The following is a 24,731-nucleotide window of genomic DNA, read 5'->3' as shown; positions in this document are numbered from 1 at the left end:
GTGCACTGGGGGGGATGTATGTACTTTGGTTGTTGCTGGAAACAGGTGCTGGTGTGGCGAAGAATGGTTTTGGGGGATGTTTTTCCTGGGTAATGGTGGGTACAGCGGTTTGAAGTTACTGTTTATTGGTTGGGAAGGTCACTCCGGGAGCAGGTAGGAAGGGGAAAGAGCATAGGGAGTGTACTTAGATAGTTAGGTGAAGACAGGTTTAAAAGTTGAAAGTTTGGGGGTTTATAAATGTTTTGGAGGGGGAACAATTTTAGGGGAGGGGGGTAGGATAGGATGTTAATATTTAGTGAAACTCAGTTTTGTATGGCACAGGCCAAGGATTATTGATGTGAGGTGCACCTGTTTTCAATAAAGCGGCCTTTTTCACACCAACAAGCTAGTCTGTGGTCTGTGCTGCACCCCTCTCGGCCCAAAAGGATACTATTCTAAAGTCCAGCACCCCGTAATTCAAGTCATTGTAACAACTTGCATTGTGAATGGAATGGGTGGTTCAGATGCATTCATTGTTTAATTTGAGTTGTTAAGGAAGGCGTGGGAAAGGAAAGCCTGGTTGTGCCATACAACCGTGGCAGAACCAGAAGTCTGCATAAAACATTCTTTTCAGCCTTTTGAACATCTACGTGGCTTCCACACCCCGGCACCATAAGTGCAGATCGAAAGGCACTTGTTCCTAAAGATGTGAACTAACTCCTTTATTGGCTTGTGACCCAGTCTTTTTGGAAAACGAAAGATGGAGTCAACTGACCTCTAAAATTTGAGAGACCACATTTTTAGTAGAAACTTTCAGTTACTTGCTGTATCTATCAGTATTCCCATGTAAGCAAGATTATGGACTTTAACCACCTCCTCCCCAGGCAAAGTACATTTCTTTTATTTAGAGTGTTTTCTTTGGCTCACATTTCATTATAAACAATTTTGAGAGATTTGTTTTCAGCCCCAAGTCATTCATGAAAATGCAAAAGCATCGAGGAGGACCTGGAGCCCATTGGCAGTTCTAGCTAGTAGCACTGTGTCGTCCATGTACAATAATACTGGGACAGAATGGAAGCCTAGTTTGGGTAGATATTTCCCCTTTGAGCACAGACATTTCTCTAAGCCATTGATATAGAGTAGAAATAAGAAGGGGGCCATAACACAATCCTGTCGTACCCCAACAGTGGAGTTCATTTCAGGACAAAGTTCATCCTTGTTACTAAACGCTATCTTTGCTGAGGTGTGCCAATGAAACCAGCAAAGCAAATCTATCAGTGCCGTATCTATACGTATGTCCTCCATTATGTCCCAAAGCTTATGGCATCACACTGTGTTGAAGGCACAGATCAGGTCTATAATGTCCAGATGCATAGATCCTTTCTTTGTCCTGACATATTTTCCAGTAATTAGATGTACATTGAGGCACTGGTCCACGGTGCCCAGCCCGGGACGGAACCCAAACTGCACATCCGACAGTGCCTTGCTCTTAAGTGTCCATTCCTCAAGTCTTGAGGGTTTCACCCTATCCAGGTTCTTGACAGTGCTATCTAGCTGGGAAATGGGGCGATAAAAGCTGGGTAAGCCTTTGTCCCCCCTTCTTGAAGATTGGGAAAACTACTGCCTCCTGCCAAGTTGGAACAAGTGGGCCTGGGATAGCAGCTCTAAGGACATTTGTAAGTATAGGGGCCCAGAATGGAAGATATTCTTTAAGTAGATTCATGGAGATTCCGTCAGGGCAGGTCGATTTACCTGAGGTGCTGGTCTTGATTGCTAGGACCACATTCTTTAAATTGATAGACTCACTTAGGCGAATGGTAGCCGCTTGGTCATAGATGATCTCATCCATGGTCACTTGGCTGTGATCATGGTTACTGGGGTCAAAGGTATTGATAAAGTGTTCAACCCATGCTTGTACTGTGGTTACTGTACCTATCTGTGGCCTATCATAACTTGAGAAGAAAGGATGATTAACTACTCTCCAGAAGGTGCTGCTGTCCTTCAGCTCTACTGCAGATGCAAGGTCTTCCCAGGCTTTGTTCCTAATTTCTGCCCTCGTTGCTGCCACTGAAAATGTATAAACCTGTCTGGCTGAGATTACTTTCTTCTAGTCACGTGGGTGCTCCCCTAAAGCTGACTTAAGATGCGTGAGTGAACCAACCATGTTTAGTTGGACAGGGTGCATTTGTGTGTTGTTAACGTTGTTGAAATATAAGGACATAAGGAATTATGTGCATCAATAACAACATATCGGGCTTCCCTCTGTTGGACACTCAAAGTAAGTGCATGCTGTTTTTTTCTCACAAAATCCAGCATAAATTGATCCTTGTCCACCATATCCCACTTGATTTGGACCCCCTTGGTCTTTGAGTAGACAATGTCCCTAGTTGAAACCTGTACTTCCTTATTGACCAGATCAATATTGAGGTGAAGGATAAGTGGGTTATGATCACTTATACAGCTTACCAATACCCCATACTCATTTAGAATGGGGACAAGATCTGATGAGAGATTCATAAAATCAATGTCATTGCAATTTCCAAAATGTGTGATCTCTAAATCTGTGATTCACTGTAAGCCACAGGTCATGGCAAATTTGGGATTACATGCACGAATATTAAAATCCCTCACCCCAAAAATCAAGGCCTCTTTTTTTGTTGGTCCTCAAAATTTAACAAATGAGCTTCAAGATCATTGACATCCGATTCCTTAGTCACTGAAGGATCAAAGATGTTGTGATAGAAATTCATCAACAGAAGGTCATAGGTTTTTTGGAATTTGAAAAGTAATATCTGATAATCTGGAGTAAAATACAAATACTCAGAACCAATCTGGTGCGATTAACTGAGACGTATGTTTCCAGGTCTCCCTTTGCCCTCCCTGCTGGGGATGGAATGGCTGGGCCACAAAATAAAGAATACCCATTTATATGATGAAGACATCATAACGATTTATTAAATATAGTCAATCTGGAGTAGACAATTTAGATTAAAAACCTGCCATGGTCCAAGAAATAACCTTTTGTCCCTGCAGTGCAGCATGGAAAACAATGCTGATGTAGTTTTCAGTCAGTTGTGGGGTGCATTCCCCATGCAAGATGGGATCATTAGAAGGCAGACTTAATAGATTGTCCAGCTGGTCCAGGATGAGAGTGCCTCATATCTATTTGTAACTGGTAGGTTGCCTGTTGTGTTCAGGTTAGGGAAATTCTATGTTAAGTTTCTGGCCTCTGGAAATCGCTGGTTCTTCGTAGTCCCACTAATTGGACCATAGAAATAATCTAAAGGGTGGGTTTTGATGTTCTCTGCTTTATAGACTAGCTGGTCTAAACAGTAAAGCATCGTTCGAGTAAAAGAGGGATTTTTGAATTTAACAATTACACAGTCCCCTTGAGAGCCCTTAGTGTGCATAGCAACCCAAGCAATTCTTCTGACAAAATGAATATCTGCATGCAGTTTGCGTGTCCAACCGGAATGATTCCTGAACCAGTGGACCACTTTGTTTTCAAGGGACGCATGATCTTCCTTCTGAGAATGCGCTAGTATATAGATATTCTCCAGCACGAGGCTATATGGTGTACTTTCTGAGGAATCTGAGGATGTGTGCCATTTGTTGCAAAGCAATTTGAATTAACAGGGCTGAAATCAGTCAACACTAAGGTTGTGGGGCATCCCTCTGAGTGCTGTGTCGACTAAAGCCTGGCAGTGCCCTCTTCGTTTCATTACCCCCTCAACAGGCTGCATTGATAAGTGCGTGTCTTTGGGCTGCACTCCCTGATGGCAGTGATTATACAGGAGATTTCCTGGGATGTTCACTGGATGTCAGACTGGAATTTTTGCCAAGGGCTTTGCAAAAGATCATAAGTCTGTCATCCAAGTCCTCTATGTTACTCAGAATTTGGGAGCAAAAAATGTTAAACAATTCATCCAATTTATCCAACTTTTCAAGGCATTTGCCACAGTGATCCTTGAGTTTAGTTTCAAATTCAGTCATGGCCAGCAGGGCTTTTTTACCAACTGTGCTACCTTACTTTTTGCGTGGTGAACTGGAAGCATCTTCACAGATTCAGTATAGGACTTTGCAGCTTTCTCTCTCCCATTGGACTCTTGATTGTCCTTTCTTGTCCTCTTCATTTGGTGGGCTATTAGGCGCCACTGATGTAACATCAGTAATTGGGTCTTGTATCACGCACAGGTTCTTAGTGTCAATTAGATGGAGGGCAGCTTTAACCATTTCTTAGGTTCCATCTTGAGTTGTGGAAGGGTGACACAGAACCACAGAAGGCTCCCCGTTAACGTGACGGTTAGATCCCGATGTTATATCTGATTGTATCATCAAGGAAAGAGTTTGATTCCTAAGTATGGCGTATAACCTGGCCTCAACCCACCCTTTTTTAGAGTAAATAACCCCCCAGACTGAAGACAAGTATTTCTCGATGGAGTTTGTGGTAGCACCCTTCTTGCTTACTGTTAAACCTGACAGCCTTAGGGTGCTCTTCCCCCCAACTTTTTGCCTACCTCCTCCACTTTTACAATCTTGATTTTGGGATTCAGTGCACTTTACCACTGTTAACCAGTGCTAAAGTGCTTGTGCTCTCTCCCCTAAACATGGTAACACTGACTCATCCCCAATGGGAATATTTAATTTACTTATAAGTCTGTAGCAAAGAGCACTACATGTGCCCAGTGCCTGTAAATGAAAGGCTACTAGGGGGCCTGCAGCACTCATTGAGCCACTCACTGCAGTAGCCCTCTAACCATGGCTCAGGCCTGCCATTGCAGAGCCTGCAAGTGCAGTTACACTGCCAATTCGACCTGACAAGATAAATCTTGTGCTAGGCCTAAACCTATATGTCACCCCTAAGGTAGGCCCTGGGTAACCCAGAGAGCAGGGTGCAAAGTAATTAAACGACAGGCCACGTCCTTTTAAGTTTTACATGCCCTGGTAGTGGAAAAAACCCAAATTAATTTTTACACTGCTGCAAGGCATATCTATCCCATAGGGTAACATTGGGATTATTTGATTACATCTTTTAAGTGTAATTCTCAATTATAAAGAAATAATCTTTTCAGTTTTGGTGTCTCTAGGCTCACAATTTATAATCACAACTGATGGTGAAGTCGGATTTTAAGTTGCACGTCTGAAAATGCCACTTTTAGAAAGATGACATTTTCTTACTGTAGCCATTCTGTGCTGCTGCCTGTCTCTGAACACACGTCTCAGGTGGGTGACTACTGGGCTTTGCGCATTTTCCTCTAGACAGCCACACACAAAGGAAGCTTAGGCGTGACCGATGGGCCATCTACATCCTGATGGGCCAGCCTGGGCAGGATGGGAGGGGGTAGATGGACACAGACTCACACTTCCACCTGAATAGGCTGTGTCCTGTCCCCACACAAAGGACTGCTTAACCCCCTGTAGTGAGTTAGGAACCAGGGCAGGAAGGGAGGACCTCCATGGACTTCGAAGACCTTTCTTTGAAGTTCCCCCATGTCAAGGCACACCTGGGTATAAGTACTGGACCTCTTACACCACCACTAATGTCGACTTCAGAACATGTGAAGACTCTGCCAGGAAGGAGGATTGCTATGCTGCTGAAGTCCTGCCACTCTGCTGGACTGCTGGCTTGTAGGACTGATGCCTTGCTGTGCTGCCCTCCTGCCTGCTGTTCCCAATCCTGGGTAATAAGGACTGGACCTGTATCACTTGAACCCAGAGGCTAGCCTTCTGTTTTGAAGTCTCAGGGACATCAAAGCCTTCCAACCATTCTACAACAGCCCCTGGACTCTGTGAGTCTTGCCCTGCCAAGTGGTGCTAACCCAGTCCTGGACCCATGGAATTGGGTATAATGTGCTGCACCCTATGAAATCCATGCATCTAAACCAATTTGCCACTCGGAACTGGCACATTTCCTTCGACAACGACAACACATCACAGTGAGGGATCGAAACTTTGTCGACTCTGTGTACACCGTAAACGCGTTTCTAATTGATATTACTCATGTGTAACAGTGTCTTAACACATCTGTGCTTGTGCTATTTGAATGTATAACATGCAAGCATTCACTCTGCCTGATCCTCTGTTTTAGTTTTTTCTTTTATGTTTGTGCTTCATATACACACTTACTAGGATGCAGGCTTGTGTCCCACTTTATTGTTTCAGTTTTAACTTTACAAATTAAAAATTATCCCTGTCCGGCTGGACAGCTTTACATATAGTACTGACTCTGGGTCTATTTTCATCTTTCTTTGCATCTATTGCTCTTGTTTAGGGACCATTGTGTTTAAAACTCATTACTACCCAAGGTCCCTGACCATTTGAATTGGGTTCCCTTGACCTTTATAGCACATATTTAAATGAAGGCTTAGATAGTCTATATTGGCCAACATTTTACTATTTTAAAATTAAGGGGACATTAAACAAGAGAGAGGATAGATATTCTTTTTTTTATTATTATTATTATTATTTTTATATACTGTATACATTCACAAATACTGTTGCAGGGTTAGCCACACCTGGCATAGACCGCTTGGTTATCCTCTTGCTGGTTAAATTTTGATAGAGAAGGAGATGTAAGGAGGAAAGGACAGAAAAGTTAGAGATGAAAGGAAAAGGGGGATAGGACAGGCATATAGAGAGGTACACTTTCTTGGCTAACATTAGCGTCCGTTATATCAACTGCATTTTGTTTTATCACAAATCAAGGTTATTGATTTCATCTTCGAGCCCACCCAGGTTCTGCCTTGTGCTGTATCTTTAGGGTGTAGATATTCTGAGGAAAAAAATGTGGAAAGGGAATGCTGGACTTAGGTAGAGCTCTCTATCATTTACTATTTTTAGCCTTTAAAATGTATTATGCCATAAATTACTTAATAACCGGGCATGCATTGGGGTCCATCTGTTACAGACAGATCTTGAGAGTGACAAAACCTCCCTTAAATCTCAGTTTATCTCTTAGCTTGTGATGTCACGCACTGAAGGTCTTTGTTAGCTTAAATTGGCACCCATCTGTGTTTCCTGTTAGGGTGTAGGTTCCAGCTGTGACATTCTATTGTTTTTGCCCATGTACAACAAAAGGAGTTGCAGCTATGACCATGCTGGGCACTCAATTTAGCAACTCTGAAAAAAAAATGCAGATCACACCGTCAACTTGTGCTGGTGTCATTGAATTTGTCCTGGTGTCACTTATCTGTTTGCATGTGGGAATTGTATAGCATGAACGCAGCAGAGCACTATACAGGTTTGAAAGCAAACATACTTTCAATGTATGAATAAATGGGGTATCTGATTTCTAAAATCAAGGGTAGACTATTGCTACATCTTGATTTATTGTTCTTTAAAGAGCTCTTCCCTAAATTGGCACCAGTTCTGCCAGTTTTTACGGATGCAGGAATGTTGTTCTAGATCCTGGGTCTGTAGATGAGATGTCTTTGACTTTTTTGGTCTCGGCTGGACAGCGCATGCGCTGTCTCAAACAGACATGCTGTTTTCAATCTGTGGCCTTCAGCTCGCCCATATGCTTAACATTTGCTCACTCCCTCGTTGCACTCATAACCTTTGTCCCCGTTTGTCCATGGCATGCATACGTCATGCCTCTTCTTGTCTTTAGCTCTCCCCAGAGCATGGACCAAGTACGTTTGCCCATCCACTACTCCCGTTTTAGGAGCTACGTCTTTCTTTGAGTTTCAGCACTCCTCATGAGTGCTCATGTTTTAACTCGTACGTCCCTTGTTGCCTCTTTACTCCTCCCATCCACCTCATTTCAACCCCATCCTGATTGATCTCACATCCAAACACGGTGCACCCCATTAATGAACTCATGAATGCAGGGTGTTCCCTGTATGGGCAGTGCTTCAAGACCCTTCAACAGTGTGCCCCTATTAATGCATATATGCGGTGTGATGTGTTTCCCCAAATGATCCGTGCTTCAAGACCCTTCAGCAGTGCACCCCATTAATGCATGCATGCTTGCTCCCCATCTGCCCTGCCCCTCTCCTGTCTCTCATCCCCGCCCTGGACACCCGACCTTGTGTGTGATAAGAACTGGACGCGGCTGCATTCCTGGCACTCTACCACATCACAAGCCGGGGACGTGACTCTGGAGGCCTAGTCACAGGGCCAGCTAGGCGCTGAGCCCTACCATGTGGGCTTTGTCCCGGCGTGCCTCAGTCCTCCGTCACTCCCCAACTGCTGCTGGTGTTAGCAGAGAGACATGTATGAAGTCAAAGGGCTATTGTGCTCTGGGACACTGACATGCGCCTAGTGCGCCTTGGCATGCGTCTTTTGGCTTTATGTAGCCCTTAATGCTGCATTTTGCCTGTTTCTAGGTGCGATCAACGTTTTATTTGCCCAGGATCATTGTGTGGATGAGCAGGGGACTGAAGTTCAGTGCACAAGGATCTCATCTTGTGCATTTGTTAACGCTTCTTGTAACAAGTGATGAAGTGTGACACATTCAGCCAGTCTTCCCTTAACAGCCCACATCACTTTGCATGCTGGTTTGTTTGAGCCCGTCTTTAATAGTTAAACTGAAACCACAAGTTCCAGAATACACTGGCAGCGTACCTCCTTTATAGCTGCCAGTTCGTTTTATAGTGCATGGCAAAACCTATGCAGGTAGGGAGAGTTTGTTTCGTTTTTTTCTTTTTAGGTCTCGGCTAGACAGTGCCTATTTGACTGCACGTCTTGCAAGGACTGTCTTTAAGCAAATCCACCACCATTCAAGTGCACGGCAGCACATGTTTAGGTCTCGCCTGACCCAGCACATGCGCTGGTCTGGCGAGACTTATTGAGAGGGCTCCAAAAAGTGCTACCAGGCCAGCCTAGAGCTACAGTGCATGTGCGCGGGCGCGCGCGCCGCGCTTTACCGCGATTACTTTCACTTTTGCGGCCGCTTTGATGTTTGATCGGCCGCTTTGCATAGCCAATAGGTCTCGCTTTTGGTACCTTATAAGTATTTAGTTATGCAACTGTTGCATGGCTAAACACTTATAAGGTCCCAAAGGCGAGATCTATTGGCTATGCCAATGCTTGTTTTATTTTTGTAGTTATGAACACAATTCTACAAAGAGCTCAATGAGTTGAATAGCTTTTATTGTCCGGAACTTCTCTTCATGTTTTTATTTTATTTTTTTGCGCTGTACTGCTGGTTTCTTGGGCTGTGGTTTGGCTGCTCTTCCTGACGGAATTGCCTGGTTGTTTGAGGGTGAAGGTGAAAAGACACACTGGGCTGATTAAAAATCAAGCAAGGCAGGGGGTCGGGTCTGCCCTTCTCTCAGTCAGTGGGAATGTGAGCAAATAGAGACATCAAAACATACAACTGCTCAAATTATTGTTTGGAATCCTTTCTTCAAAGGCGGCACAACTGGATGACCAACGTCATGGTAAATAGAACTTCCTAGCTCCAGCAGCATGTATCAGCACAGGGAACCCACTATGCATACAAATAAACTCCACACAATAATGATATATTTATGTAGCCTTAAGTACTGAGTCTTGCTTTTTCTAAGCGCTAAATAAGAGTTGCAAATATTACCTTCAATATAAAGGTAATCATTTTCCAACCTCCGAAGTGTGGAAGGCTGAGCTTACGTTTGGTAAATGTCACTGCTATTCAACATGGCTACAAAAACATTGACGTTGACAAAGCCAACAGCTTTCGGATTGCCGAGACCTATGGGCTTTGCCAGTGCTTTTGTTACACTCTATCTATCTGGAGATAGTGTCAGGATGCTACTTTTGGAGTGACAGTTATGCTTTACAAATGCAATATTCATTCATTCATTCATTCATTCATTAGATGGTGTTCTGGCAGTGGGTGTGCAGCGTGCCACAGAGAGGGGGAGGCTGCCAGCCAGGACAGCAGGGGATAGTTTGGGAGATGATGCAGCTGGTGTTGACTATGGGAAGAGGAGGCAGCAGAGTTCTGTCAGCGGAGGGTGACCGTGGTGGTATTTGCTCCGGTTCTGAAGTGGGGCCAGTGTGGAACCGAGCAGGGCGTGGAGTGGGGCATCATCCCCACCGTGAGTGGGGGCATCATCTCCACCGTGAGTGGGGGCATCATCCCCAGCGTCCAGATGCAGGAGTGCAATGGCTTCAATGATAGTCCGAAAGTCACTTTCTGGGAGGAATGTGTTTGCTTGCCTCAGTGGCGTAACGAAACTTGAGGGGGGCCCCCTGCAAAGTGCACCATACCCCCCCCCCCACTCAGTCAAGTGGTCTCAAGCCAGGATACTGTGCTGAGGGGGCCCCTTGGTGTTCGCCCCCTCACGCATGGCGGGGGCTGCAGTGGCCTATGTTACGCCACTGGCTTTCCTTAGTAGAGAGAGATGGTACCAAGTCACAGTCGGTAAGATGTGCTGGAACCGGCCAGGGTCTGGCTCAGAAACAGCTGCGCCGGATCTGGCATTGGGCTGGGTAGCCCTATTCCAGCACCATCCCCAGTTTCATGATAATCATTTTCTCAATGTGTAAACGATGAAAAGTGTTGCTATCTAGAAACCTGACACCTGCAGGTTCACACAAAAATCTGGAGTAAACGCCCAGCCCAGGATCTTACTCGAAATGAACACTCGTTTACAGGGTGACACGGATCCCTGCAGCAGATGGAGTGACGCCCTGGATTATTTTTCCAGGGTTTAAATCTGCACTTCAAAATTACACACGTGTGTGGTCTGGAATAGGTGATCAAACCTGTGCTACAATACTACATGGATTCAAATCCGAATTTGTAACTGGCAGGCAACACACAGATTTCGGCAGAAGAGCCATTAGGTCACTCATTAACTATTTTTCTACGTCATCATGAGCCATAGGCTTTCAAGCGGTAAATGCATCTCTGCCGCATGCGTTAATGTAGGGGCCCTTCTTACTGGGATTTGAACCTGTGACACGTTTCTGAGCAGGAGCCAGGCCCGCTGAGTTGTTCGACTAGTTTGAAATCTGTGGCTTGCAGCACAGGTGCGATTCTCTGCAAAAAACAAGCACCATGTCCCTGAAAAACAATGACGTGACCAGATGATTGAACACAGATGTCTGCAGCAAGCATGTTAAACTCCACCACATCTCCTAGAATCCTACGCCATGGCGGGAAAGAACTGCGAACGGGTCTCCGCAGGAGGCATATTAACCCACTAACCTATTTCACTGTGTCTGTATTCTGTAATTTGTGGGTTACGCAGAAATATTTGCAACAACAAGTGCATTGACATATTGAGCTATCTAACTAGGGTTCGAGTCTGAAACATTGCTTAGAAGATTTCCAAGCCCCTTGCGCCACTTTTACGTCACTTTCCCCATATTAAAAGTGAAGCAAAAGTGGCGCAAGGGGCTTGTAAATCTGCCCCTACTTATTTAAAATTCCACCAGAACCTCCGATGCGATTACCTTTCTGGAAGGGTTGGGGCTCCTTCCTCTCGCCTCTCATCCCACGCCTGCAGGCTTCGAGGCGCTTGCTTCTACGTTGCACGCCTTCTGGATTCTTTGAGAAGTGTCGATGAATCTCCGCCCCGGGACGGTTTCCTGCCCCTGGTTATGTGTTTGTCCCCGTTTGGGCCCAATCCAAACTGACGAATGTGGATGAGATCAGGGTTTCCGGAAATGACTCCCACCCATTGGCCGAGAAAGGAGCGAGCTATTGTGTTAATAGAGGAACAGAGAGTTCACGCAAAGCTGAAACTGTTACTTCTGCTTATGTATTCATCCCATCCGAGGACTCTGCCCTTGAGCAAGAGGAGACGCGCCTCTCAATCTCAGGGGCTCAGTCAAGGGAAACATGACTTCAATGCAAACAAAGAAAATGCCCCTTTTGCCCCCACAGCATCATACATTACATGCCAACAGACCCGATACAGGTGGGAGACTTCCGATTTTGGAAGCAAAAAAATGGTTTTATTTTGTCAGTCTCCTGACTAAAATTGCATCTTGTTGCAGTAGAAGTCGATGGGAAAATACATTCTCTAGATGATTTTAAAATCTCCCACTTTCCTCTTCTAAATGTTGGCATGCATGCTGTAGGCAGGGGCACAACTAGACTCAAACTTTGGGGAGGGCGAACACATCGAACAATTAATTGGGAGGTGGGGTGGGTGGGGTGCATATTCAGAACTGGATGAAAATGTCTTGCAGGGGCTTCTTTTACTGTTGTTGTATGCTACACACTACGAGGAGCATTTTTCTGGATAATATGCAGCAACTGGTGCATTTTAAAGCATACTTGGCCAATAACATTTGTCTCAATTTAATATTCTTTAGTGTGGTTTAAAGGGTTCCCATTCAAGGAATTTTAGCTGGATGAAAGGTGAATGCTACATTTGAATACACATTTGGCCAGTAGACCAAGCAGGATGTGGAATTTCAGGCACAATACACAGGATATAGTGCATTCCAAAATTCACTTGGCCAGTTTAACTGGTCGTAAATAATTGGAACTTAAAAAAGACAAGCTATTTTTGCATTCTTCCACAAAGGAGATTTTTCAAATGTTGTTGCAAATGATGCAGTTTAAATGTGTTTGTTTTATCATTCTTCTGTTCATAGCGCATTTCTCAGCACACAATAGGTTGATGTTAGAATACAAGCTTAAGAAACGACAACTCTCATGCAGTTCCTTCGAAGGATGCCTCATGCCCAGGCACTGTAGCTCACAAAATGCTGACGCTATATTCAGGGCACAAATCCTACAAAAAGAGGTGGGGGCAATGACCAAGTCAGGCAGTATGACAGTGACACCATGACGTGTGCTATCAAAGCACATGACAAATGCAAAAAGAACAATTGATGGATAGAATGCAAACAATGTCATACATTCACCCCGGTACAGAGATCTGGGCCTAAATCCATAGTTTTTTTGCTCACCATGCCATTCCAATTTGAACCCAGCCTGACTTGCATATATTTGGCAGGGTATGCCCAGACGTGGGTCCCTTGCTCACTTTGCCACTGGATTCAACCTAGCGTAGCTGATGAGGGCTGTTAGCCTGAAACCGGTCTCAGGATGCTTGTTTTCGGTCAAGGGAAGACATGGCTTGGCAGTTCGGGCTGGACTGTTCCGATGAGGCACAGGGTCAAGACTGATTTGCATATAGCTGTGTCTGAACTGGGGTGGCAAAGTGAGCTAAAGAATGATGATGGATTCAACCCAGATCTGTGACTGGTGGTGAGTGTTTGAAAAGTTTCAGCACTTCGTCCATCATCTCCTTGTGTTTGCTTTGTTCGCCCCAAGTTGGCAGGGTATGCCCAGACATGGGTCCTTTGCTCACTTTGCCACTGGATTCAAGCTAGCCTGGCTGATAAGGGCCGTTAGCTCGATGCTTAGCAGGATGCTTGTTTCCGGTCCAGGGAAGACATGGCTTGGCAGTTCAGGCTAGACTGTTCCCATGAGGCACAGGGTCAAGACTGATTTGCATATAGCTGTGTTTGAACGAGGATGGCAAAGTGAGCTAAAGAATGATGATGGATTCAACCTAGATCTGTGCCTGGGGGTGAGTGTTTGAAAAGTTTCAGCACTCCGTCCATCATCTCCTTGTGTTTGCTTTGTTCGCCTCCATCATCTCCTTGTGCTTGCTCTGTTCGCCCTAAGTTGGCAGGGTATGCCCAGACATGGGTCCTTTGCTCACTTTACCACTGGATTCAAGCTAGCCTGGTTGATGAGGGCTGTTAACCTGAACTCGGTCTCAGGAGGCTTGTTTCCGGTTCAGGGAAGACATGGCTTGGCAGTTCGGGCTGGACTGTTCCCATGAGGCACAGGGTCAAGACTGATTTGCATATAGCTGTGTCTGAACTGGGGTGGCAAAGTGAGCTAAATACTAATCTATTTACTTGACCTATAGTATTTTTATTTCTATGCATGTATATTCTACCTATATAGGACCTTTAAAGCGCACTGTATGTTACCTATATCTGCCCTGTAAAGCGCTCTGATACCCGTAAGGGTCTTGTTCGCGCTATACAAAACCTTCAAAATAAATAAATAAATGATGATGGATTCAACCCAGATCTGTGACTGGGGGTGAGTGTTTGAAAAGTTTCAGCACTCCGTCCATCATCTCCTTGTGCTTGCTCTGTTCGCCCTAAGTTGGCAGGGTATGCCCAGACATGGGTCCTTTGCTCACTTTACCACTGGATTCAAGCTAGCCTGGCTGATAAGGGCTGTTAGCTCGAAACCGGTCTCAGGATGCTTGTTTCCGGTCCAGGGAAGACATGGCTTGGCAGTTCGGGCTGGACTGTTCCCATGAGGCACAGGGTCAAGACTGATTTGCATATAGCTGTGTCTGAACTGGGGTGGCAAAGTGAGCTAAAGAATGATGATGGATTCAACCCAGATCTGTGACTGGGGGTGAGTGTTTGAAAAGTTTCAGCACTCCGTCCATCATCTCCTTGTGTTTGCTTTGATCAAAGCACATGACGTCACGATGCATGACATTCCACATGGCATCACAGGAAGTGACCTCACTGGAGGTGATGCTCTGATATGTGAATGTTATAACATATGCCAACTGAAAATGCAATAAAATATGTTTTTAAAAAAAATGTTGTCTCCTGCCAAGCATATCATGTAACATACAGATCACAGAGTTTTATTTAATGTAGATAGGTAAGTGGATTACTACTATGAACACAGAGATCCTTTTGTTTCTTGCAGTTAATACATTGTAATTCTTCTAGTGGTAACCTATGAAGGGTATTTGACTCCTACACCTTGTAACTCTGTCTCATGTAACACATCTTGTACATTAATTTACACACATACATGATTTATTTGGAATGGATGTGTATGTTATGTAAAGTGCTCTAACACGCTGCATTGAGATGAGTAGCACCATAAACAAAATAAAATAGATCTATTTAAATTGTTATTTGTGTAAATACTGGGAGAGACCAACCCTTCTGACATTCTTACAGTGCATGCACTTATATAAAACAAAGTAAAAAGCCTGCATCTCTTAAGTACCTGTGAAGAGATAACAAGCAGTGTGCTTTTGTTTTCTCGCCGGTGCATTTGCATGGTTCCAGGACGTCTCCAATCCCATACTTGATCAAAAGAAGGCCTGATAGGCCCTTAACTTCAGCCCAGCTGAAATGGAAAAAAAACCCCTCACTGCCTGCACGTTGCTGCTGGGGATCGAAAGCAGACAACATGCAGGAGCTGATGAACTTGGCCCGGTGTAAAATTGCACTGGGACAAGTTCAACCTATTTCTGTGGGGCCCAACTTCTTAGCAGGGTGTACGGCGTCCACCCTATGAAAAGTGTGGGTGGACACTGTGTGTAACGGTGTTTGTCCCCGACTAGTGCCCTGGCCATATTCAGTGGTACTGCATGGTAATCCCGAGTTCCAGCTCTCATCATAAATTCATGATTTTCATACACTTGGTGAATGTTGTAGCCTTAAATGCAACTCTTATTTGGAAATATTTCGATGTTAACAGCGCAGAAACTGAGCATACAGTGCGATTGTCGGTATTCGCAATCAACGAAGTAAAGCACTTAGTAAAATAGAGCGCCAGCTGCTGCAATACTAGACTAGTACAGCTGCGAAAGCATAAGTCACGCAGCGCTTAGATGAGTTGTGCGCTGAGCATGTAGACCTATTGGAGAGGCTTAGATGCCACAACTATGCAGCACATTCTGCACGCACACATGCAACATCAGACAGGGCAGGGCGGATGCTTGCATGTTTCCTGTGTCAGAAACAGGCCTGCCAATCTATATGCGCTCTGTGAGACGACGCGGGCACATGTTATATATGCAATATGAAATACATGCAGCAATGATGCGCCATTATGCATCACTCTACCAGTCTTCAGGGCAATGTGACAAGCAGCAGCTAAGTGCCTTTCCAGGCTCGGTAAGCCTGCCCAAGCGAACCCCTGAACAGCGTGAGACATTAGACGCTTCAATTTCCCCTGATGAAATTTGTGACATGGTTGAGGCACTAGCAACAGGAAACACTCCCTGGCCTGATTGACTCCCAGCCAAATATTATAAGGCGTATAATGCAACACTGGTTCCGTGCTTGCACACCCTTTATAATTCGGCACTGGCAGAGCTCAGACTCCCCTCGTGAATGTGCAAGGTGAGTCTAATGTCACTGCTGAAACCTGACAGCCACCCCACAGACATGGACTCCTATAGACCACTAACCCTCCTAAATGCAGACTATAAGGTACTGGCGAAGATCCTAGTGGACCGGCTGGCACCCGTCATCCCAACCCTCATTCATGCGGATCAAAATGGGTTTGTAACCCCTCCAATCACCTCCTTATACCTGAGGCGCTTTTTCAGAGTCTCCACATATTCCGCATCCCATTGACCACATTCGGGATGTCTAATATTAGACCTGGAAAAGGCCTTTGACTCCCTGGAATGGAAGTTTGTATTCTCTGCCCTAGCTCGATATGGCCTTGACGACATGTTCATCCATATGGTTAGGCTGCTGTACAGTGTACAGGTAAGAGTGGTCCCATATATATCTGAGCACATTTTAGTGAAAAGTGTGACCAGGCAGGGATGCCCGATGTCCCCGCTTCTCTTCTTGTTAGCCATAGAGCCACTAGTGGAGGTTATCTGTGCCGGAGAGGCCTGGGGCATCCCACTAGGGGATGGCAAACACACGATCTCACTGTATGCAGACGACCTCCTGGTGTCCATTAGAGATATCGATTTCTATGAAACTGTCACACACTTTAGGAGACTTTGCCTACATGTCAGGCCTGAGAGTTAACGCTGCAAAGTCATGTTTATATCCTTTCAATGAGACATGTCAGGACCCAATGTATATACGTAATGAGATGCATGTGCAGTGGAATGCTGACAACTTCCGCTACTTGGGTATTTGAATATATAGTCAGCAGGCAGACCTGCTGGATAGCAACCTGGGCAGAGCATTGACCACTGTCCGCTCTCAAATATCTTTCTGAGACAGGCTCCCACTGTTAGTAACAGGACGGGTGGCCCTCACAAAGATGGTGATCCTTCCTCGGATCCTAGATTATTTCACAAACCTACTTCTATACATTACTCTGCCTCTTTTTCCTACCCTTGAGAAGATAATCAGAGACTTTATATGGGGCAGCTCTTGACATCAGGTGGCGATGAAGAAACTCTACTTGCCCACAGACCAGGAAGGCCAGGTGGCACCAAACATGGAACAGTATTACTTAACGGCACAATTGCAGTGGGCAGCAAGGTGGCTGGCTGATCGCCAGCTCTGTAATACAGCGACCACACAACGGCCCTGGTCCTTAACTGCACTGATTAGGCTGTTTCACCCTGGTGTGAAAGCGAGACCACCAGTGTCACTTATACTTAATGTGGCATACAGATGTTATCGCAGGAGCCTGTATATCACCCAGAGTGTGATGCCGCACGTGCCTGCTTTACCACTGGAAGGCTCCCCTAGGGGACGTATCACAACTATGGCAGTCGAGCTACGTGACTGGCGGAAGGTGGGGATTCAGGATGTGGGAGTCTTGTACCGGGAAGGTACCCCAATCCCATATGATAAATTGGTGGAGGAAGATGGGTTGCATACAGGCCAATTCCATGTACTCCGCTTGCTGTTGGATGCCCTTGCCTCTAAATGGGAGACCTGACTAGCGAGCCCCCAACACATCTCACCATCCAGTAATTGCATACAATAGGTCGAGGTGGGTATCTCATGCGGTGGTTTGCTGCTTCCCTGAGACAACACACTGCAATCACATTGGCGCCAATGAGACTTCACTGGGAGGGGGATTTGAACCACCCACTCACAGACCCCAACTGTGCCACAGTGTTGGAGGCTCCTGAACATATCCCCAGGAATGCCCGCCTACACCAGTTACAGTTCTCATTATGCAGAGGGCATACCTCACACCCGCTAAAATTAATCGGTACTTTAGCCGTTTTGATGACGTCTGCCCTCACTACCACCGTATAGATGCAGACCTACTGCACATGTTGTGGGAGTACCCCAGCTTACAGGGATACTGGAGGGAGATAGCGAGCGCCCTTTCCCAATCACGGATTGCACTCTTCCCTTTGAGTGGAAGACCCATATTCTATACCTCTACCGTAGTAGCCAAAAACATAAAGTGTCATCTTGTTTACTAGATCTAGGATTTGCAGTGGCTAAGAGGCTGATCACCAGGAGATGGAAGGCCTCTGAGCCCCCCTCACATATAGGTGTGGAGGCATTCCATGCTGACAAGGGCTAAAGCAGAGAGTGTTGCACTATGCCGAGAGGACACACTGGGTATTTGCATATTGGTCAAACTGCAAATCATTCACAGCACTGATATAGACGCACTGCCCTTGGCTGGCAATAATGCCTAGCAACACACACTGGAGGGGTAGGGTAGGCACTGACAATGAAGCGGTACTGAGTTAATGGCTGGTGGACACGGTCACACAATACCTAACGCTAACCTTAGGGCATACACCAGACTACCCTTACCGAAGACAGCAAAGGGGACACATTGATCAAGGGGACCAGGAAGAGCTCCAGTTTATTACACAATCACCTGTTATGCTTTATGCTGTCCCATTTCATTATTACCCACCTTCCCTGTTAACAGACCACTACGCAGTCGGAAATTACAGGGTTGACACACATTATGTACTTAGATACTGAGGATCTCCAGTTGACAATGATGGTCGGTGTGTGAGACACACGCGTACATAGCAGAAGCTCATGCGCATTGCCAATAGAGACATGGACCCGTCCTGTTTGGAGCTGTGTCACTATATACTCACCATTAATGAACCAACCAAATGGCGGATACAAAAAAGTATTGTATACTGTGCAAAACAGATGAAAAAATATATATGTGTTTGTCAGTGGTGCCTCTAACCACACAAATTAGAATTAACTAGGGTATCAACAAGTAAACCTTGCTAGGTCATGTGCTATTACTGGCACTGTCCTATTAGCTGCTGGTTTTGAGGTTTATGAATACAGTGGCAAGATCAGAAATTAAACCTAGTCAAAAAGTCCTTTGGTTTTCACTCTTTTGTTTCCAGCTGGATTCAGAGCACTCAATGGTGGGGGGGGGGGTCTTTTAATAAAATCAAGGTAGGTGAAGGGGTCAACTTTGAATAGTCATTTGTGGTGAAAGAGTGTTTGATGTAACTTCCAGTTTGTTTTTTCAGTCATTTGAAGCCCAGGCAGCACAGAACAAATACCCAAGCATGTATCTCATACATGAATATTATTATCTGAAGAGTTTCCACTAACAATGCTTTCTAGAAACATTCAGCCACAGTGTATGGAGAACATTTTTTATAACTTAAAAACTTAAGTCTGTGGAATTCAACTTATTGTTTTACAGATGGCATGGTGCATATGTTTTAAATGGAATCCTTGTGTGGGGGAAAATGATCATGAAATATGATGCGTTGGGGTAATGTTCAGTAGAAGCATACAAATGTATGGTAGGCTAGCTTCTAACAGCAGTGATGCTCCGTTTACTTACCGGTAATCTTCATTATCCTTAGTCCATTGTCCTCGTCACAGTCAATTACTCGTGAGGGACACCCACCTCGTTGACAGGACCAAAACCAGGAAGTAGGAGTGGACATGCATTAATCCCACCCATTTAGGGTGGTATAAGCTATGGCCAATCCCCTTCCACTTCCTGACATACCAAGCCAGCCGAGGCCAGTCATCACAGGGAGGGAGGGAGGACCGTATTGACTGTGACGAGGACTACGGATTAAGGTTAATGAAGATTCAAAACCGTCAAGTAACCGGAGCATTATCCCTATGTGCTATGTCCTCGTCACAGTCAATTACTTGTCAGGAATACCAAAGCCAAGACTGGCAGAAGAATCACAGCAAACAGATATACTGCAAAAAAAGTAGTCAATTTAACAAACACAAAAAAGGCAGAAGCATCACATGAGATACAGCAAACTGAACAAAAACTCATGAAGAATGCAAAACCTATTCTAAAGCCTTGTGACCAAAGGAATCGGTACACAGCCCCACCCCATCAATCTTATAGTGGCCTAAGAATATTTGTGGAGTGGCCTCAGTGCCTTATCTGCAAGTCGGTTCCCTGTCCTTGTTGTGCCAGTGGAACTTCCTCATCTAGAAAAGCACCGTTGTGCACCCGGTGAGATATCAATGTCTTGGGCAAAATCCGCTTAACCCACAAGTCTCCTTTCTCATTCTCTCTGCCTTACCCATGCTTTCCCTCTCTCACTTCCTCTGTGCTGTGAAATGTTACTATGACAGCTTAAACAGCTATAAAAATAAGCAACATAACATTTTAAGACAACCAGAGACTACAACTGAAGTCCCCTTGCTCTAAAATGATATGTTAACAGTTTATTTACTTTGAACCACTCTGTGTCTCTCTGTACAGAGCAAGAACAAGAGTGATTCAGGAGACTTTTAACATGAATATGCAATCTCTGCCATTGTTTTCTCTATGATCCTTTGCCAGACAGTCCCCAATGCTCATGCTTTAACCACAACCTCTCCCCTTATCCATCGCTCCCATAGCAATTGGCCTACTCATACTTCCTTCTTCAGATCTACCACAGTTTCCTCCTCCTTCTCCGCTTACCTTGCTTATCCTTTCACTGTCCACATCCTTTACACACTTTCCCATCTTCCACCACAGTTACTTTTTCAAATCTCTGTTCTGACCTTTATCCAAACGTATTCGCCACTGGGAAATCATTTAGCTGTCTTCATCAACCTCTCATCTGCCTTCTCCTCAGCCCTCCCCCACACTACACTGCCAGGCTTACTACAAAATATCCTGTAAAAGTTATCTTTCGGTTGAACTGCAAGAACTTTTTACATCAAACGCAGATTGCACAAAGTCAGAAACTTGAACACCCATCTGGAGGGAACGCTTGCTGCTGGATTGTCACCATGGTTCCTGCTATCAGTTCCCCGAACCTGCCCGCCCATCCCTCTTTGAGTGTCACACTGAAGAAAATAGAAAAGTGATGGATGGAATGCTTGAATTAATCTCAGCCACTGGTAATTACTCAAAGCAACATTCTACTCCATCGTTTTTTTCTCACCATGTGACCTCAGACAGGAACCACCGATATTCAAATCACCATGGACCTGTTCTAATCTTGCATCACTATAAATGACACGTCTGCTATCCTAAACTAAGTGATATCCATTTTATCAATCTCAGAAAGATGAAAGGTTGAGACGCTCCTACTGGAATTCAACATTTATGCAGGCTGTGTGTGGATGTCTGCAGTAGGCCCAATAATGGTACATATTATGATCGATATGCAGTTGCCTATAATGTGCAATAAGAAGAATAAAGCATTATTTTTTCATTGATGTCAAAATGCAATATTTTCCTTCTGCACTTTATGTTTAAATAGTATTGCACAATATCAGTGTTTTTACATTACTACGAAAACATGAGACAAAATTCTATTAGAATGTATGTTGAACTTTAATACGGTAGGCTATCTTGTTTAGATTTTTACTGAAGGTAAAACTTCTTCTGGCATAACATTGTCTATCTTTTAACTGCCAATCAAAGGAAACGTATTCTCGCTCCTGGTTGGAGGAAAAGTGTTTCTGGGTATAATTACAGCTTTGGCCCATCTCACCTGTTCACTTTAAATGACTGAATCACAACTCTATATCATTGACATAAAGCAATCAAATAATGATAACATGCATTTGTATTTTCTGATACAGGAAAGCAACAGAGATTGCATAAAGCAAAACATATAGACCGAGGACTGTCAGGGCTGCAACTGTCCTTGCAAAAATACTAATGTTATGGCTGAATGTCAGGCCAACAGCCTCAGCCCATCTAATACCACATGTGTTAGTCGTGGACCTTTCTGCATTGATTCTGGGCACACGTGGCACGCACAAGCAGTTTTGGAAACTCTCAGGGAGAGCGGTCTTGTCTTCTCGTGTACGTAATCCCAACTCGTCGCCAGTTGTAGCGTCTTCCGCAGCACAGGTGCATGAAGATGAATTGTGCCACACGGGATCTGCAGTCAAGCATTACTTTATTCCTTAGCATAGCATACACTCATGCACTGTGCATTACATCATACTTCCCATTAATCACACCCTAATACCTCCCCGCATATTACGTATTTCCTCTTCAAAGTCCGCCTAGAACCAAGACGGTCCAAGTACACATAACATCAATATGCTACATCTCCCCATTGTCGAGGCGCTCGCACTTGTCTGCCAGCTCGGGTGATCTGAGGTGATTGAGGTCCACTCTGATTGGGCTGCAGCCACATAGTCTCAGGCGCTTGAGCAGGACCTTCTGGTGGGGTCGGCTCACGCATGGGTTCAGGACTCGACAAGTGTTGTGGTAGGTGTTTAAAATGTGATATGTTCTCAGTGATGGTTTGTCCAGGATGATGTACTGTCACCATATTTCACTAGCACACCACGTCCTGTAAAGGATCAGTGACAAAAGGAGTGTCCGTTTTTCATCTTCGTCTCTGCTCAGCCAGTACCCAGTCCTTTGTCAAAGACTGTCTCTTGGGCATGGCGATGCTGATCTGCATACATTTTCATTTTCTAAGTCGTGTCTCAAACCTTGTCAGTATTCATTGATTGATCTGGGGTTCATTGAGATAGTTTGTTCTGATGGCTCAGCCGAATAGCAAGGTGGTTGAACTCTTACCAGTTGTGGGGTGAGGAGTTGATCGATAGGCCATGACTTGGTTCAGAATGATTCCCTCCATGGATGCTCATTAAAGGACGCTCTTGAGGGTACCCATGAATCATTCAACTACACCATTGGCTTGGGGCCACAGGAGTGTAGTCTTTTGGTGTTTAACGTTGAGTTGGATAAGAAAGTCTTTGAACTCTTTGCTGTGAAGGACGGGTCATTATCAGATTTGAGGATTTCAGGGATACCCCACATTCCAAAGATGTCTTCAAGCTGTTCTATGACTTTGCCATGGGTTGTCAAAGATAAGCCTTCCACCAACGGAACACATTAATATTCGTCTATGACTACCATGAAATGGTGTCCATTTCCTAAAGGACACAAAAAAGTCAACTGCAACCCTTTCTCAAGCACAGGCAGGAATAGCAGACATTGTCACTGGGTGCTGCATCACCTTGGGGGACAAACAATTGCAACCGTGGCATGCCTTTAGTTCCTTCTCGACTCGCTCATCTAGCTGAGGGAACCGCACTCAATCTCTTAAAGCTCTTTTGGTTGCTACAATACCATGGTGTACCTAATGGGCAAGCTCGATGACCCGCTGTCTTAGGCTTCCAGGTATGACGATTCTCAAGCCTCGCAGTATTGCGCTTACTTGGGTGATTGCTAATTCATCCTGTACATTTTTGAACTTTTGGAATTCAACATCACCGGCAAGGGGTCAAATACTTCTTCATGGTTGTGTGGTTATGAGTTCTTTATTTATGGTCATGTCTTTATCTCTATTGGTTTTTGATATGGGGTGCTGCAGCAAGCAAGAGCTGTCAACACTTGCTGAATGAGATACCAAGTTTATAACAAGTACTGAGACTTGTATTTGCTGTGCACAATTCACTAGGTGTTAACACCACAATGTAAACATACACTTTTCAAATGTTTATGTTTTATTCTTGTTTACAACTCAATTTTAACTCATAAAATCATTTTGATTGTACATAACATTTTTTCAAAGACATTTGTACATAGAGTCACTTTATATACATTATATTCATGTGCTTAGGACTCAATATAACATTTACAAAATCATGCACTGTTGAATGCTCATGCCCATGGACATCAATACATTTCTCACACAATGGGTATATTTTTAGGTCCTGCTTTAGCCAAGACCATTTGATTTTATACACTACGCCTGGCCACTCTAGTGCACTACATGGCACTGCACTATACAACATGCCACTACACTATATAACAATTTACTCCACTGTATGCTATGCCACTCCATTCTACTCCACTACACTCTACTCTACAATACTCCACTTTACCCCACTCCACTCTATGCCACTCTACTCTACAAACTTAAAGACAGAGGGCCCGATTCACAGAACTAACTTAAGACAAAATCCTAAACTTACTACCATTTTCGTATTCACAGAAGGCACTTACTCATTTCGGTATTCACAGAAGTTAGGAGTCCTAACTTTAGGACTCCTAAATGCCTTCTGTGAATACCGAAAGTCTTAAAAGTAGGCTTTTTCTCAGTTTAGGAGTCCTAAAGTTAGGACTCCTAACTTTACTACTACTAAACTGAGAAAAATCCTAATTTTAAGGCTTTCGGTATTCACAGAAGGCATTTAGGAGTCCTAACTTTACTACTACTAAATTGAGAAAAATCCTAATTTTAAGACTTTCGGTATTCACAGAAGGCATTTAGGAGTTCTAAAGTTAGGAGTCCTAACTATACTACTACTAAACTGAGAAAAATCCTAATTTCAAGGCTTTCGGTATTCACAGAAGGCATTTAGGAGTCCTAAAGTTAGGAGTCCTAACTTTACTACTACTAAATTGAGAAAAATCCTAATTTCAAGACTTTCGGTATTCACAGAAGGCATTTAGGAGTCCTAACTATCTTACTACTAAACTGAGAAAAATCCTAACTTTAAGACTTTCGGTATTCACAAAAGGCATTTAGGAGTACTAAAGTTAGGACTCCTAACTTCTGTGAATACCGAAATGAGTAAGTGCCTTCTGTGAATACCGAAATGGTAGTAAGTTTAGGATTTTGTCTTAAGTTAGTTCTGTGAATCGGGCCCAGACTTAAGACAAACTTAAGCCAGACTTAAGACAGACTTAAGACAGA

At 44.4% G+C, this 24,731-nt stretch overlaps 1 protein-coding gene across 1 annotated transcript in view; it reads right to left on the bottom strand.

Annotated features, from left to right (window-relative positions):
- The window catches only part of LOC146811769 (gap junction beta-5 protein-like), a 33,991-nt gene extending 22,491 nt beyond the window's left edge, over window positions 1-11,500 (bottom strand). Inside the window, exon 1 of the mRNA XM_085618759.1 lies at window positions 11,365-11,500. The gene's annotated coding sequence lies outside the window, so the exon portion shown is untranslated. The remainder of the gene's footprint in view (window positions 1-11,364) is intronic.
- Window positions 11,501-24,731: the final 13,231 nt, after the last annotated feature.

The sequence above is a fragment of the Triturus cristatus genome, chromosome 7, assembly GCF_964204655.1.
Source record: "Triturus cristatus chromosome 7, aTriCri1.1, whole genome shotgun sequence".
Classification (NCBI taxonomy): Eukaryota; Metazoa; Chordata; class Amphibia; order Caudata; family Salamandridae; genus Triturus; species Triturus cristatus.
The sequence above is the reverse complement of the archived record's forward strand: the minus strand, read 5'-3'. Positions and strand labels throughout refer to the sequence as shown.